This window comes from Pinus tabuliformis, chromosome 8 (assembly GCF_031772625.1).
Source record: "Pinus tabuliformis cultivar Carrire ecotype Pingquan chromosome 8, CPIR1, whole genome shotgun sequence".
Taxonomy (NCBI): domain Eukaryota; kingdom Viridiplantae; phylum Streptophyta; class Pinopsida; order Pinales; family Pinaceae; genus Pinus; species Pinus tabuliformis.
This window is the reverse complement of record NC_142294.1, coordinates 435,706,172-435,718,198: the sequence shown is the minus strand read 5'-3', so window position 1 is coordinate 435,718,198 and position 12,027 is coordinate 435,706,172.

Here is a 12,027-nt window from a genome sequence, read left to right as displayed (position 1 = left end):
AACCGCCTTTCCAGCAATCATATCAAGGACCTGGGCAACAAGTCTTTGTAAGTAATGGGCAACCATACTATAATGGTTACACCCATCAACCTTGTCAAAGTTGTCAGCATAATGCTGGTCTGCAAAGACCCATTGCTCAGGCGATACCATCTTATCCTGGATATGCTTCGCCTAACCTGAACCAACAGTTGCCCTTTGTAGCAACTCTAGAATTACCAGATCTAAACCGGCTGACGAATGATCCAATTGCTTATGCCCCTTGGTGGCCAGCGATTCCACACAAACTTCCATCAGACATTCCTAAATTTAATGGAAATCCTGGTGAAGATCCATCGAATCATGTGATGACATTCCATCTATGGTGTTCATCAAACACCCTGAATGATGATTCGATAAGACTTCGCCTCTTCCAGAGGACATTGACAGGTCCAGCGGCTAAATGGTACATTGAATTGCCAAGAGCCTCTTTCGACAATTTCAGCTCCTTAGCCACGACTTTCTTAACCCATTTTCAATTACCGATAAGGTATGAAACAGGAACAGAACTCCTTACCAACTTCAAACAGACAACAGCCACTCACATATCTGATCATATACATGAGTGGCATCGTCGTCGCAGAATGGTGAAAACTTATGTTCCAGATCAGCTATTAGCTGAGTGGTTTATAAAGTCGCTACTTCCTGCTATAACGGAAGATGTGGCCAAAGGGGGAGTCGTAACAGAGGAGCAAGTCATTGCTCGTGCTCAATATTTAGACTTAGTATATACTCAGTCGGGCACGCTCTACGACAAAATACCTGACGCCCCTAGACCTGAATTTTCAATTCCTCCCCCTCCTGGATCGAATACTAACTCTCACACCAGTAATGGTGTGACTGGCAAACGCAAAATTTCTAGTCAAAATGCAAATGAGCGACTTCTTACCTCAGAAGTAAATGCCATGTCGACCGACAAGGGCAAACAACTGAAACAACCAGGGGGCAAGAAGATAAAGAAAAGGAAAGGGAGACCCCCGACAGGGTGTCATATATGCGATGAGGATCATTGGACGAAAGATTGTCCACATATAGCTGAAGTTAAGAAACTCTTCAAGAGTTCAAAAACCCCAGCAGTACTGACTGATCCGTTTCCTAATCCAGGTCAAAATATGGTTGCTAATCAAAATGCTTCCCGATCCCAAGTGCTTATGTTGTCTACCTCAAAGCAGCAGAATAATGCTTTGACAAAGGATAAAGGTTACCAGAATCCACATCGGTCGAATAACAAGGCTGATAAACAACCTAGTAGTTCGACAACAACTTTGAACGAAGTTGTGCCGCCCATCGTTCCTAAGCCAATAATAAACTCGCCAAAGGGAGTAGTACACAAATCGACATTTAATCCTCGTGCAAAAGTAACACAGGATTATAATATAATAGAGGACCTGGCTCAATCATCGTCCGCTATGTCGACACCTGAGGTAATGCAAAATTGCACCTCCCAAGAGCAAGCTTTATTATCAGCAATAGGTGGGATTGGCCCAATGGATTCCAATCTTGTGGCCTTTGATCATAAAGGATATGACCCTCAGTTACCAGCTCAACAAGCTTTCCTTATTCAAGTGAAATCCCTCAACAAAACTGTTCATCGAACAATTATTGATGAGTTGCTGGAAAGAATTAGGCTCACCACCCTTGTCGGAATCGTCAACGACGTTAAAAGCATTTGATGGACGATCATACACTCCATACGGTATTTTAAGTAACTTGCAAGTTGAACTGGGGGGCAAAACAGTAGGAATTGATGTTGAAGTAATTGATGGAAACCTCGATTACAACATCCTACTAGGGAGGCCCTGGATCTATGCCATGGCCGCGGTTGTGTCGACCTATTTCAGGAGGATTGCATTTCCCTCACAAGAAGGAATTACAATCGTCGACCAACAAACTTTTCTCCCCAACAGTTCACAAGTTACAGGAAGCATTCCGATGATCCATGCAAGGAATCATTTTTTCCAAGATATCGGAGTAGGTTTCCTAAAAGACCCTGCCTTAATGGGTACTTTCGCCCTACCGCCTCCGAGTAATCTGGCGGAAGTGGCCACTGTGGAAACCTACAACATGAAATCTAATCCAATCTTCTGGTTGGATTCGGAAGATTCCTAGATATTTTGTCGGCGCCGAGGATAGTTCCTATCTCAGGTCAACCTCGTTAAAAAAAAAATGAAACAAGGAGTCATGAGGATAGTTCTCGTACTATGTCAACCTCATTAAAAAATGAAACAGATCCCCTTTTCAAAATTCAAAGGTAAACCTTCATTCCAATCACCAAGTTGAATGCAATGAAGCTTGGGGGGCACCCTCCTTTGACATGCGTTATTATGATGCTGGGGGCATGCAAGATTCGAGCAGTTTTAGCACATAGTTCATGCTCGTTAAAAAATAAACATAAGTTGTGAGCAATCTTCCCCTAGAGTTCAAGCTCATCCAGAAAAAATGAACCGGTAAATAACCGTGGTAAATGTAACCTTTGACAGTCATATTAAAGCCTTGGTCGTGTTTGTGCGCCGTCACCTCCATCCGTTCATTTGGCCAATCGTTCATCTCCATATGCGTGTTTACCTCTTTTGAGGAACAGCTGCGAAGAGTGATCTCACCTAGCCATCCTTGTGACACTACCGTGATTGGAAAATTCCAATTTGTACCTGGAATCAGTAGCTATCCCTGTTTATCACTCGTTCCTCAAAAGATGAGTCTTCTTTGAGCTCTTTTCACTGACTCGTAAAATATGAAAAGTTTGCCGAGTTTTGGCCTTCCAGCTCGTTAAATGACCGGAACGCTATCCCTCCTCTAAATTTTAATCTTTTTGGACTTGAGGGATTATTACACAAAAAGATCGAGCGCTTGTCTTGTTCGGCTCGTAAAAATACCGAATAGCCATCCCTTCTGTATTGTTTTATACTTTTTCGGACTTAAGGGATTAGATGACGAAAAAGGAATTATGGAGTTGACTTTCTGTACCTTTTTAGACTCTCTAAAAATGAAAAGGACCGAGTTTTCCTTGTCGTTAGACTCGTTAAAATGATTAAATAGCGACAAACTTGTCTTTAGACGAGAACGAGTTTCCCTATCGCTAGGCTCGTTAAATCTTAGCGATGGGCTTGCCCGAAGGGAAGGTTATAGAACAAGCATATGTTATCCTCCTCAAGCTTGACAAAAATAAAGAGGTACTGGTCAGAAATGACTGGGGAAAAATTGGGAGAACATCAAAGTTTAGAGGTAGCAAGTCACTCTTGAACATGACACTTTTCCTCCGTATCACATCGGGTTGGGTTGTCTCATTCATCGGTTTCATCACCATGGTCCTCGCCACACCATCCATTCGGGTAATGCTACCGATCCATCGCATCAGTGTCTTTATATGTTCAAGAGGGGTCATTCAGAAAGTGTCAACCGTGTCCCATCCACTACCATACATTATCCTTCATCCATTTCACGATCGCCACCCTGAATCATATGTCACAGTTTGTTTCCACCTCCACTAAATCATTAGCTCCGTTCCGTGTCATTGATGTGGGATTCATTAAGGCCCTCCTTTGACGGATCGCTTCTTGTCGACATCAGCTCATTATCCAAGAAGTCGATCTAGGAACACCCCCATCAGTACTTTGAAGCTTGCATGCCTCAATGGCAAGTTTCTCACTTCCGGCGACAGGTATACATCAATGACCTTCGACCAGAAGATTTTGCGTGGCGTTCGACGCCAAGTCCTTTTTCACGCCACGTGAATTGTACTGCAGTACCTTGAGGGTCATCGTCATTATTGGTGATCCCTCTCGCGCTTGTTAACGGTTTTCATTATTGACCGGTAATCAAGCGATGTCTTTCCATGTTCGACTTCAGCGCAATTCTCACATGGATCGACTTGTACTTAGAGTGAAGATCGAACGAGTTTGAAGACCCCGGATCTAGTTTCATCCATCCGGGCTGCGATATATATTCAGGAAATATAAAAACATTTGCCATGTACATCATTGCAGCAGATGATCATCCTATTCAAAGGATGATAGTTTCAGCAGAAAATTATCAGTCTATCTTCAGACGATCGTCTGTCATATGTACCAAAATGTATTTATAGAAAGCTAAGCATGGGAATGCCCGCCTCAGCTAGATCATGAGAATAATGATGAATGAAAAATAATGTATTGTATTGTATTGTATTACAGGGCACTCTCCTCAGCACTGGAACGAACTTCGGATCCTCTAGCTAAAGCATTTCACCCGATAAACGGCCTCATACTTTAGGGGGCAACTGTTATAGACATTTTTGTGCCTCGCGTCAAGGAGCATGGAATGTCAATAATTACAGGGATCCTCAGTCCCTAAATATGTTGTTCTTACCCCTAAAAGAACAAGGTCATCAAACAACAGCACTTCCAATCAGTTCTCCACCTGAAAACACTTCAAAACAGGCTTATTTTGGATCATGTCAGCTGCTTAACTGAGCATCTGCGCTGTATTGCAACTGTCCCACTCTGTACCTGCGCTGGAAGTCAAAAACAATGAAGGCTACCTGCGCTGGGCGAGATTGGCCAAGTGGCACAGTCATCCTGCAAGGTGTCAATTGCCCAGGAAGCTTCCAAAATGACACTTGGTTCATGAGATTCGCCCTGTGATGAGTAAGAGGTACTCGATCACCATGTGTAAGCAAGGATCTCCAAGTGGACACACGAACTGAAGATTAACTGAAGATGGAGAGGACACTAGTCAGCTATATGCCAGCCTCCAGCTGACTCATCCTTTCCTCTTCCCTCCTATATATAGAGCTCTTCTATGAGGTCTAGGGGGGCTGGAATTTTGTATAAGCAAGGAGGTGCTATTGGTATACTCCCAGGATTATTGGGTGATTGTTTTACTAGAGGTGAAGAAGAGAGTTCTTGCTGCCGAGGAGGTGCTGCTGGATTGGGGCCAACATCATTGGTTGTAACTTCCTCTGGAACCCTGTTACTTTCTATCAATAAAGTTTGCATGTTCTTCTATATACTTGTTTTACATAGATGCTTTTGTGTTTACATGTATATTTGATGCAACCTAATCCATGCTTCAATTATGATTGCTTGTATCTCGTAGTTTGCTCCCTTTTGTTGTGCAGATTCTGTGTGTAGCTGGATCGGCTTGGAGAGTAAAGAGCTGGGAACGGGATACAAAGCGAGAAGGACAAGGATCGACTAAGCGCAAGACACCAGGTTGGTTGATCCTCTTTCTATTCTCTCTGTGCTTTCATAAAGATGAACATGAAAACTTTGTCATTCAGTTGTTGCTAAAGTCTGTCACCTTTAGAAAGGGTTAGTGTCATCCGCATCGGATACTTTTCCCCACAACACAAAGTAGAATGTTAAGACTCTCAATAATAGTCATAAATAAACTATTATGGTAAGATTGTTCACCCACAGGAAAGAAATTTTAGGTTACATTAGGGAAGAAAACATTTGGAACATAAGCATGGTTTGGTCCTAAGTAACAACATTGGAGAACATATAGCCATTCTGATTGGTGGTTTTTTTTGGACCATTATGAGAAACAACTCTTGGACACAATTAAGCACACTTGAGAGACACTGGAAAAAATGAAGAAAACATTTTAGTAATTAATTTCTCACCTTACTATGCTCCCTGTTCTTATTGATGCAGGATTTTATTCATCTTGATAATTGGAGTAATCAACTCATGACCTTATTGGTTAATGCCTAATGAGTGATGAATAGGTATTTATCTTGGAAATAAATGGATTATATTAATCTTAAAAATCCTTTGAAAGAGGAATGGAAATGGTAAATTAGGATTCTTTCAATGAGCTCTATTTTTGTACAAGATCACAAGGATAAACTTGTTTTGACTTCAAACACAAAAAGAATATTTCTCAAAACTAAAATAGGAAGAAGTTTGAAATGGAGTGGGGGACGGATAAATGATCCCCTACTTTCCCTTCAACTTCTTAACTTCACCTTTGATCACCCTTAATGACATGGCGATGTATTTTAGCTTAGTTGTGGAACTCGGGTCAATTCTGAGGGTATTGCTAATTCCAACATTTGTGTTCATTTTGAGGACCATACTCAATCAAAGCATCACACTCAAGAACAGGGTTGTGGTTTGAAGAAGGTCATGGTCAATATGAGGATGAGAATCATTGTAAACGACACATATTTATGATCAAATTTTCATTTTTAAATGCAACCATATATATGAAATTACATGTTATTGATTTTTAAATGATAAACATTACATATAAGAATCATTAATGAGAGGTTATTGTTATAGACATATTTGGGCACTACAACCCAAAACTCATATGTCCATAAACTAAGGGCTCCTTAAGTCCCTAAAAGTGTTGTCTCATACCCTAAAGGATCATGGTCAGCTGATTACATCATTTCCTAGAAGTTCCACCTGAAAAACTACTTAGAACTAGCCAAAACTGGACCATAAAAACTGCTCCATGGGCAAGGTGCGATGCATACTGACTGCCAAACTGGCCAGGTGCGATGCATACTGAAATGGCCTTCTATGGGGTGCGATGAGAGAGAATAGACAAATGGAAAAGACAGTTTGCAAGGTGGATGATCATGGAATCTTCTAGAAACTTCTCCTGTGACACTTGCCTCTCTGAATTCACCCAGGGGTGAGTAAGAGATCAATGAAATCTCCAAGAGGAACCAAGAACTATCAGTGGAATGACATTAATCAAAAACCCAGAGTTGACTCACACCCTTGCAATACATCTATAAATGGATCCCTCATCTGAGAGATCTAGAGGCTGGAATTTTGTATTTTGTAAGGAAGTGTTGTTGGTTTGTTGGTGAGAAGAGACATTGCATTGTTGGGTGATTTGCTTGTTCATGAGGTGAAGAGGGCTTCTACAACTAGGAGGATGATGTTGGATCAGACAGCTGGGTTGTAATCCTCTCTTACATTACTATTAATAAAGTTCTTTGAGTTTTCCTCCATATAATCTTGTATTTGTGAATCTTATTGTTTATGAATGCAATTGTATGGTCAATGTGTTTCTGATTCCACATTGTTTATGATGTTTTAGATAGAGATGCTTTGATAGTTTGCTGTTACTTTGACTCTACAGGTACTCTTTGAAGCAGGACAAGTAGGAGAGGAGTGGCAAATTCTATCAAGGAAAGGAGAAATCAAGCTAGGATTAAAGCGAAAGATCCAGGTTGGTCCTCTTTTCTTCTCTTCCATCTATCACAACACTTAAAAGAACTCTTGAAAAGCTTTCATTGTTTGTTTCTAAGATAGCTACCCGTCTTAGTGGGACTAGCAGTTCAAATTGACACTAGTTTTCCTTGAAACAAAATGGCGACTCCACTGGGGAATGAATAGTTTGTTTAGTTTATTTATTGTTTGCTTTATAAACTGCAGACAGAGCCTGAAGTTAGCCAGCTAGCCTTCAAAATTCCTTTGCTATGCAATTGTGAAGTAGATAAACATTGCTTCAGTCAATCTCCTGGTTCGTTTATGAACCAAAGATCTGACTTACAAAGAATTGTAAGTGTCCTTGTGGTAGCTCAGAACCTCATCAAATCTTACCCTTATGCTTTGTTTTTACTGTCCATCATTACTCAACATAAATTGCTGAACTTAGCTGCAAATTTTGAGCAAAAACCAAGCTCAGTTTCGCTCCTTGGTCCATCGCACTGTCTGTAACTGTGCAACCTAGATGCATCACACCTCCCATGTGTTGCAAGTGAGATGCATCCCTATTTCCCTATGTTGCAGGTGCGATGATTGAGTGATACTGCTTTCTTCTCTAAAAGTTGGTTTTTTCCTCCTTGCTTTCAGCTTTATTCAGTAGTTTTGCTGTACATGATTAGTATCTTCTTGCTAAAGCTTTCTTCCTTCACATTTTTCAGCCTCCATCAGTTAGGAATTATAAATGTTTTTGTGTATTTTTCAATCATTTACAGTCTTCCTTTATCGAAAGTAGCCTAATCGAACTATCGTTTTTTATGCAAGTGTCATAATTGTCATTTTAAATCAAAAGAAGAGTGTCGTAAAGTCTTCCTCTTCTAGATAGTTGATTGTACTTTTGTCATTGTACTTGATTTGAAATTATTAGTATTTGAAGTGTCGAAAACAGTTTTCAATTTGAAATCGAAAAGTGTCGTCTTAGTCTTCCTTTCATTTTGAAAAGAAAATTGTTAGTACTGTCGCTTTGAAAGAAAATAGTTCAAATCTGTACTTAGCTTTCTTTTTTGGCATTCACACATTAAGGAAGCGGAAAACAAATACATGCATGTGCATCTACATTTTGACTGCATGCAAAATTTGATTTAGGAAAAGTGCATTTAGTGTGTGCTCTATGCTCTCTACTGAAAGAAAATCATTATCTTCTTTCCTTTGTAGCTAGGATTTTCATTTCTAAAAGAACATAAATGACTGTTTATCATTTTAGATTGCTAGAGACAAACTTCTAAGAAAGATCAACTCTAAAATAAACCTCAATGAACATAAAAACACTTTGGAATCTAACGCAACACATCTAGAAGTCTAGGCTAGAGATGTGTTCCGGCGTCGTAAAACCTGGTAACTATCGTTTTCATCGAAGATTGGGTGATTCCTCCTCTTCGATACGACAAGTGCCAGTACGGACTTGTGCTCCCCGTACCGTCGAGTATATATTGGGAGACCACAATAGGCTAATATCCTTTATCCTTAGGAAGCTGTGTCTTCCTCCCTATCGATCATAATGCACTGAACACAGCATTCAGGAAGATTGACTATTGTACATAAGTCCTTGGTAATTTCTCTATCATTTATCACCAAGTTGTATTTTGCAGTTTTACGATCGATAAATACAACTTAATCTAGCAAATGAGAGGAACAACCAATTGTGTGAAAAACAAATTTCTCAAGAAGAAATTAATAACCTGAAAGGAAAATGGAAGGGAAATGCCTCTTAATAGAAGAAAAACAAGAATTTTGGGATGAAATTAAATAGGTAATGCACTCAATTTGGGACTATATTGGTGTTGTTGTAGAGAAAAAATCCCTATTGAAATAATCACAGCCAATCATAAAAAGAGTTGAAAATGAAATAAGAGACAGAGTCCTAAAAAAAAAACAGATAATAAAATTTTTGAATGAGAAAAATCCAAATGAACTCAGGGCCTTAAATGTGGTAGACAAAGTATATTTTATTGCAGAGATAAGAAATTTCATCAAGAGAAACCTTCCTCACATCCAAGCTTCTAATCGTCAGAAAGAAGTTCAGAGGGTAGTTTCAATATTTAATAACAAGTTTGATCAAAGAACGAGAACTATATTGCCCGGTTGTTCGGATCAAAATGGGAAATTGCTTTCTTGGGAAGCATATGAAAAAGCAATATCAAATATGAAAAGTCAAACTGATATAATTCCTAAATCATCAAAAAATTTAGAAGGTCAAACTATTGTTAATTATCTATAGTGTGATTTCTAGCTTCTGTGGTTGGTGAAGACCTTGTTTGTGGAAAAACAAAATTATTCTAAGCACTTAAGCATATGACCTGCCAAGAAATGCTCACGTATCATCTTCTAGATGAAAAAATTTGGCAGAGACATGAAGCGACGATCTCACCTCCAGTTGTGGAAATCGTGGAACCAATAGCTAGTCAACCTAATAAATAAAATATTGTATTTTTAGGTTTGTTAATTTTGAGAGTTATCAAATTTCTATTTTATAACAATATTTTGTATAAAATATTTAAAAGAATCATTAGACAAAGTTAGTTATAATTAGTTATAAATTTGAAAATTACTTGGTAACCGAGAACTGCGTTTTGATATGTTATTTAAGGAGAAGAGAACCTCATGAATGAGGTTCTAAGATTTTGCAATTTTGGTCTATGATTGTAATGCTTTATATTCGTTGGAGAATAATAAATGCAAAGACAAATGGATTCTATATTTTGATATGTTACATTATGTTATGTTTCTTTCTTACCATACTCTTTCCATAATTTGTTCTTCTTCATTTGAAGTCAATGTATGATGCAACAGGGTCCTCTTCAAATAAACTCAGATTTATTGGTGTTATAGTTTGTGACAAAAATAACTATTTCTACTTTTAAGAGGCCTTAATAGGTGTTCCATTATCTTCAGAATAAACATTATCTTTTGTTTTCTTTGTTACATTCATTATTTCTCACTCAAGGTTCTAGCATTGGATTTCACTTTGGCCCAAGTGAAAACCTAACTAGACTTATTATTTATTCATACCATCTTGGAACTCTCAAAGGTCTGTAACAATCAATAAAATGCCAGTTTGTTGGGTCTTAGTTACTTTATGAGATTAAGTTTGCATTACATTCTAGGGTGTTTTTTCTCCATACAAACGTTTCATAAAATATTTATCTGCTTTATGAATGTCCTCGGAACTGATTATTTTCAACTGAGAACTATCTCCACTATACAACAAGTTGGTTAAACATGGCAAGGCATCTAACTTCTTCTAGTCTAAGTGATATAACCCTTAGTTGAAGAAGGATAGTCTAATTAATCTACCATTTAATCTCAATACCACCCATTTAATCACATATCTTGTTATTCAAAGATGATAACAAATACCTAGCAATTCATCCACTTGCTTTCCAACCATGTTACATTTGTGGACGACAACTTTCTGGAATAAGAATACCTGTAATGCACATAAATTGTGTTAAAGGTAGATAAAGAATCAACAAAATAATAAAATAAATTAAGAAACATTTTTATGACTAAATAAAAATTAGAAAGAATCAAGTGCATGAATACCTGAATGAGCTCCTCTTGGTTTCAAGAATAATTTATTGGATTAGTATAATCTTGGAGCAAATGTTCTTCGATTTGACAGAGCAACATTGACATTGTTATTTGTTTGTTGGAATGGGGGAGGTTTGCTCCAAGAATATCCAAATCCTAAATTATTCTCTATTGAATAGGACCAACCACGTGAAAGTGGAAGCTCTTATGGCCCTTGGCCCCCTCCTCACATCACTCTCAATTCCCTAGTACCCAATCTATCTACTAGAAAACAGTTGAAATCAACACATTAAATTAAACAACCCTAAATATTTTATACAAACCCCTCTTATCTATTCCCCTAAAATCTGTACCTTCGAAATGGTAGAACATGCATAGGGAATATGCATATTTCCTTTGTTGTCCTCTTCCTGACAAAAACAACATTTAGCCATTATAACGTCTCCACGATGCATTGGTGATTCCTATTTAAAAAAAATGAAAGACGTTAATGAAACCTAGAACTTACCTTCAAAACTTTAAAAAAGAAACAATTACCACAATATGAAAATAGAAAAGTACAATACTGCAAATACTTCTCAAATAGAGAATTGGTATTGGTCAAGACAACCAATATTGCCTCCTGTCTTCACCAGTAGTGTTTGGGGCATCTATGATGGATGAATGTCATATTTTTGAAGAATAGGACAATAGGGAAATTGAGATTAAAAATACCCACAATTCACATAAATTGAACTAAATGCAGACATTAGTTTTAGATCAAAACAGGTTATCATAAGATAGTTAACTAGTTTTGAGAGTACCCCAATTGCACCGACAACTATAAAATTATAATTTTAATCACATATCTACCATTTACTCTCAATACCACCCATTTAATCACATATCTTGTTATTCAAATATGATAACAAATACCTAGAAATTCATCCACTTTCTTTCCGACCATATTAAATTTGTGGACAAGAATTTTTTGGAATAGCAATACCCGCAATGCACATAAATTGCGTTAAAGGTAGATAATGAATCAACAAAATAATAAAAAAAAATTAAGAAACTTTTTTGTGACAAAATAAAAATTAGAAAGACTAAAGCACATGAATACCTAAATGAACTCCTCTTGGTTTCAATAACAATTTATTGGAGTAGTCTACTCTTGGAGCAAACATTCCCAATTTGATGGAGCATTGGCGAAGTCAACATTAACTTTTTTGTTTGTTTGTTGCAATGAGGGAGGTTTGATCCAAGGTTATCCAAA